Source organism: Grampus griseus (assembly GCF_964374135.1).
Source record: "Grampus griseus genome assembly, chromosome: 3".
NCBI classification, from domain to species: Eukaryota; Metazoa; Chordata; class Mammalia; order Artiodactyla; family Delphinidae; genus Grampus; species Grampus griseus.
Window position 1 is genome coordinate 45,063,865 of NC_139019.1, and position 6,152 is coordinate 45,070,016.

A 6,152-nucleotide genomic window follows, 5' to 3' on the forward strand; every position below is an offset into this window, starting at 1 on the left:
AAGTGGGATTGCTGGATCATATGGTACTTCTATTTTTAATTTTTTGAGGAATCTCCATTCTGTTTTCCATAGTGGTTGCACTAATTTATATTCCCACCGACAGTGCATAAGGGTTCTCTTTCCTCCACATCCTCACCAACACTGTTATTTCTTGTCTCTTTAGTAATAGCCATTCTAGAGAGGTGTGAGATCATATCTCATTGTAGTTTGGATTTGCCTTTCCCTGATGATTACTGATGTTGAGCATCTTTTCATTTACCTGTTGGCCAGTTGTATGTCTTCTTTGGAAAATATCTATTCAAGTGTTCTAACAATTTTTTTTTTAATTGAAGCATAGTTGATTTACAATGTTGTGTTAGTTTCTGGTGTACAGCAAAGTGATTCAGTTATATATATACATATATATAATATATTCTTTTTCATATTATTTTCCATTATGGTTTATTAGAGGATATTGAATATATACAATTCCCTGTGCTATATGGTGGAACCTTGTTGTTTACCTATTTGATATATATCAATAGTAGTTTGTATCTGCTAATCCCAAACTCGTAATTTATTCCTCCCTACCCTTTCCCATTTGGTAACCATAAATTTGTTTCCTATGTCTGTGAGTGTGTTTCTGTTTTGTACATAAGTTCATTTGTATCATATTTTAGATTCCACATATAAGTGATGTCATATGATATTTGTCTTTTTCTGACTTACTTCACTTAGTATGATAATCTCCAAGTCCATCCATGTTACTGCAAATGGCATTATTTCATTCTTTTTTATGGCTGAGTAGGATTGCATCGTATATACATACCACATCTTCTTTATCCATCATCTGTTGATGGACATTTTGGTTGTTTCCATGTCTTGGCTATTGTGAATAGTGCTGCTGTGAACACTGGGGTGCATGTATCTTTTCAAATTAGAGTTTTCTCTGGATATATGCCCGGGAATGGGATTGCTGGATCATATGTCTTCTACCCATTTTTAATCGGATTGCTTATCTCTTTACAGTTGAGTTGTATGAGTTATTTATTTATTTTGCATATTAACCCCTTATTAGACATATGATTTGAAAACATTTTCTGTCATTATATAGGTTTCCTTTTCATTTTGTTGATGATTTCCTTTGCTGTGCAGAAGCTTTCTTTGTTTGATATAGTTCCACTTGTTTATTTTTGCTTTTATTGCCTTTGATTTTGTCATCAAGTCCAAAATATCATACCCAAGACTAATGTCAAGGAGCTTATCCCCATATTTTCTTCTGGGAGTTTTATGGTTTCAGATCTTGAACCTATTTTGTGTTGATTTTTGTGTATAGCATAAAGATAATGGTCCAGTTTCATTCTTTTGCATGCGGCTGTCCAGTTTTCCCAGCACCATTTATTGAAGAGACTATCCTTTATATATGTCCAAAAATATATTATGGGGAAAGGATAGCCTGTTCAATAAAGGCAAAGATTTTCAACATGCAAAATCCATTAACCATATAACAGGAGATTGATAAATTTGGTTAAATTAAAATTAAGAAATTTGATTCATCAAAAGACACCTTAAAGTTGGGGAATCCTCTGGCAGTCCAGTGGTTAGGACTCCACACTTCCTCTGCAGGGGCACAGGTTCAATCCCCGGTGGGGGAACTATGATCCCTCATTACATGCGGTGCAGCCAAAAAAAAAGATACCTTAAAGTAAAAAGGCTGGACAGCCTCTTCAATAAGTGGTGCTGGGAAAACTGGACAGGCACATGTAAAAGAATGAGATTAGATCGCTGCCTAACACCACACACAAAAATAAGCTCAAAATGGATTGAAGACCTAAACGTAAGGCCAGAAACTATCAAACTCTTAGAGGAAAACATAGGCAGAACACTCTATGACATAAATCACAGCAAGGTCCTTTTTGACCCACCTTCTAGAGAAATGGAAATAAAACCAAAAATAAACAAATGGGACCTAATGAAACTTCAAAGCTTTTGCACAGCAAAGGAAACCATAAACAAGACCAAAAGACAACCCTCAGAATGGGAGAAAATATTTGCAAATGAAGCAACTAACAAAGGATTAATCTCCAAAATTTACAAGCATCTCATGCAGCTCAATATCAAAAAAACAAACAACCCAATCCAAAAATGGGCAGAAGACCTAAATAGACATTTCTCCAAAGAAGATATACAGACTGCCAACAAACACATGAAAGAATGCTCGACATCATTAATCATTAGGGAAATGCAAATCAAAACTACAATGAGATATCATCTCACACCAGTCAGAATGGCCATCATCAAAAAATCTAGAAACAATAAATGCTGGAGAGGGTGTGGAGAAAAGGGAACACTCTTGCACTGCTGGTGGGAATGTGAATTGGTACAGCCACTATGGAGAACAGTATGGAGGTTCCTTAAAAAACTACAAATAGAACTACCATATGACCCAGCAATCCCATTACTGGGCATATACCCTGAGAAAACCATAATTCAAAAGGAGTCGTGTACGAAAATGTTCATTGCAGCTCTATTTACAATAGCGAGGAGATGGAAACAACCTAAGTGTCCATCATCGGATGAATGGATAAAGAAGATGTGGCACATATATACAATGGAATATTACTCAGCCATAAAAAGAAACGAAATTGAGCTATTTGTAATGAGGTGGATGGACCTAGAGTCTGTCATACAGAGTGAAGTAAGTGAGAAAGAGAAAGACAAATACCGTATGCTAACACATATATATGGAATTTAAGAAAAAAAAATGTCATGAAGAACCCAGGGGTAGGACGGGAATAAAGACACAGACCTACTAGAGAATGGACTTGAGGATATGGGGAGGGGGAAGGGTAAGCTGTGACGGGGTGAGAGAGTGGCATGGACATATATACACTACCAAATGTAAAATCGATAGCTAGTGGGAAGCAGCCGCATAGCACAGGGAGTTCAGCTCTGTGCTTTGTGACCGCCTAGAGGGGTGGGATAGGGAGGGTGGGAGGGAGGGAGATGCAAGAAGGAAGAGATATGGGAACATATGTATATGTATAACTGATTCACTTTGTTGTCGAGCAGAAACTAACACACCATTGTAAAGCAATTATACTCCAATAAAGATGTAGGCAAGTTGAAGATTACTCTTTTTATAAAATTCAAGAGCTAAACCTACATATTTTGTTTATACATATATATGTATTGATTTAAAATTCTATTTTTTTAAAATGTGGAAATGTTAAACAGAACATTTAGAGCAATGATTACCATGTATGAGGCAAGGGGTGTAAGAGAGGGAAAGAACATGCAGGTCTGTATAAGTTATTGCCCATGATCGGTTTTTCGATTGGATTATAAACTCAAACAAGACGTGTATACCTGGGGAGACCAATGATAACTATGTCACGAGCCAAGGAATATGGTTAGGCCAATTATGAGTACCTTACATCCAGGTAAAAAAAAAATACGTACTTCTAACCAGCATGATTTGAGGGAAGTGAAACAATGGGAAGAACATTCCGATATATGTATGCATTGCCAGGAGGCTACAGGGGCTAGGCTGGCCATGGTACGTCTCCACTGAAATATCCTGAGCGTCTAAGGAAGGTGAAAAGAGACCAAGCCTCGTTTTATATTTGTCACAATATATCTAATTGATTGGATATTTAAATTTAAGGCCTAACTCTTTGAAAAGCAACTTAATGAATATAAAATAAAAGGTTAATTTTAAGATTTAAATTTAAATATTAGGCATGGCGGCCCGTGCAGGTCCGGGGTCAGGCAGCCACGCCCCCGGCCCAGCCATGGTGCAGTCCTGGTACATGGACGAGTCGCCGGCGACCCACGGTGGCCCCATGGCGCAGAGCCCGCGCGCCCGGTCCGCCTGGAGCGGCTGCAGGGGCTCGGCGTCCTTTACTGGACGCTGGATGCTGACAAAGATGAGAATGATCCAGAATTAGAAAAGATCCAAAAAGAGAAAAACTACTCCTGGATGGACACAATAACCATATGCAAAGACAAACTACCAAATTATGAAGAAAAGATGAAGATGTTTTACGAGGAGCATTTATACCTGGATGACGAGATTCACTACATCCTGGACGGCAGTGGGTACTTTGACGTGAGGGATAAAGAGGACAGGTGGATCCGGATCTTCATGGGGAAAGGAGACATGATCACTCTCCCCGCCGGCATATACCACCGCTTCACACTGGACGAGAAGAACTACGTGAAGGCCATGCAGCTGTTTGTGGGAGACCCAGTGTGGACGGCGTACAGCCGGCCGGCTGACCACTTTGAGGCCCGTGGGCAGTATTGAGTTTCTGGCACAGATGGCCTAGCGGTGCCCTGGGGCCTCGGGCGCCCGAAAGTCCGGGACATGATAGCAGCAGAAAATCTGTCCTATTCTCCTTGCTTTTGTGTTGTGGACTTGAGGCTAGGTGAGCTTTCCTCTGCAAGATTGTTCGATCAGAATATGTTTTAATGGAAGTTGCTGTAGAATCGGTTGGTACATAGAAGCACCTGTGGAAATCTGGGCAAATCCGTTCATTTTCTCTAATTCAGGACCAGTGGTCAGTGGCCCTGTATCAGCTCGTGCCTTCAGCTGTGACCGAGTGAGTTTCAACTCCCCAAATGGAGCCACTTAGCTGCCCCATCTGAACCTGATTCTTGGACTTTAAGCAGGTACCAAACGAGGCCATGCCTGCCTTGTGCGGAGGAGTGATAGTGGATGACAGGCCTGGGCAGAGAGAAGAAGCTTTTCTCCCAAAACATGGGAGGAAGCTGGGGGGGGGTGTGCCGTGGGGGATGAGCTGGCGAGTTAGGGGGGCCCTCACTTGATTATGCCACTTTCGTCTTCAAAATAGAGTAGCTGCCTTAACGTTAATAAATAAATATTAAATATGTTAAATACCTTTTATGTTACATTCATTTTGACATACAGGCATTTTGTAAGTGAATAAAACTCTGTGGTAAATCCTGCCAGTAATCTTTGATGAAGGTTTATATTATACATTTATCAAAATAGTTGACCAAACTTTTATTCATTCATCTGTCTGTCTACCTGTCTACCTACCTAACTACCCATCCACCTGTTTCCTGGACATGATAATAACAGTGTTTGAGAGCAACTCCCCTTTCCCTTCATTCACTGTTGCACAGACTGAAACTACTAATTTATTGCAGTGGACATAGATCTCCCTCTACTGGTACAAAATGATAATGCCAATCAATGCTATAAAGTTTTTAAGGTTATTTAAAATGCAGCTATTCCTTTAAGTCATACCCACCATTCCATTGCCTTGTGTAGCATCAGCATAAAAAGTAATCTCACTTTTGAATCTATCTTAAGGGCCACACTTATTTTCTAAAGTCAAATTATATAAATTTTTATAAATAAAAACAAATTATTAAGTGAATATAACACAAACAAAAACAAGGTAAAGGTGTTTTAGCTTTTCCTCATTCTTGGAAGTAAAAACATTTTGTCTCATTGAAATCTTAAACAAAAATTTTTTTTTGCAATTTTATTTTATTTATTTTTTATACAGCAGATTCTTATTAGTTATCCATTTTATACCTATTAGTGTATACATGTCAGTCCCAATCTCCCAATTGATCACACCACCACCCCGGCCCCGGCCACTTTCCCCCCTTGGTGTCCATACAGTTGTTCTCTACATCTGTGTCTCTATTTCTGCCCTGCAAACCGGTTCATCTGTACCATTTTTCTAGGTTCCACATATATGCGTTAATATATGATATTTGTTTTACTCTTTCTAACTTACTTCACTCTGTATGACAGTCTCTAGATCCATCCATGTTTCTATAAATGACCCAATTTCATTCCGTTTTATGGCTGAGTAGTATTCCATTCTATATGCGTACCACATCTTCTTTATCCATTCGTCTGTTGATAGGCATTTAAGTTGCTTCCATGACCTGGCTATTATAAATAGTGCTGCAATGAACATTGGGGTGCATGTGTCTTTTTGAATTATGGTTTTCTCTGGGTGTATGGCCAGTAGTGGGATTGCTGGGTCATATGGTAGTTCTATTTTTAGTTTTTTAAGGAACCTCCATACTGTTCTCCATAGTGGCTGTATCAATTTATATTCCCACCAATACTGCAAGAGTGTTCCCTTTTCTCCACACCCTCTCCAGCATTTGTTGTTTGTAGATTT

General features: G+C 39.1%; 1 pseudogene across 1 annotated transcript; it reads left to right on the forward strand.

The window, feature by feature from the left end:
- The first annotated feature begins 3,773 nt into the window (after nucleotides 1-3,773).
- Nucleotides 3,774-4,310, forward strand: LOC309820577 (acireductone dioxygenase-like; annotated as a pseudogene). Its single transcript has one exon. The product of its transcript is annotated as an acireductone dioxygenase-like (transcript).
- The last annotated feature ends 1,842 nt before the right edge of the window (nucleotides 4,311-6,152 follow it).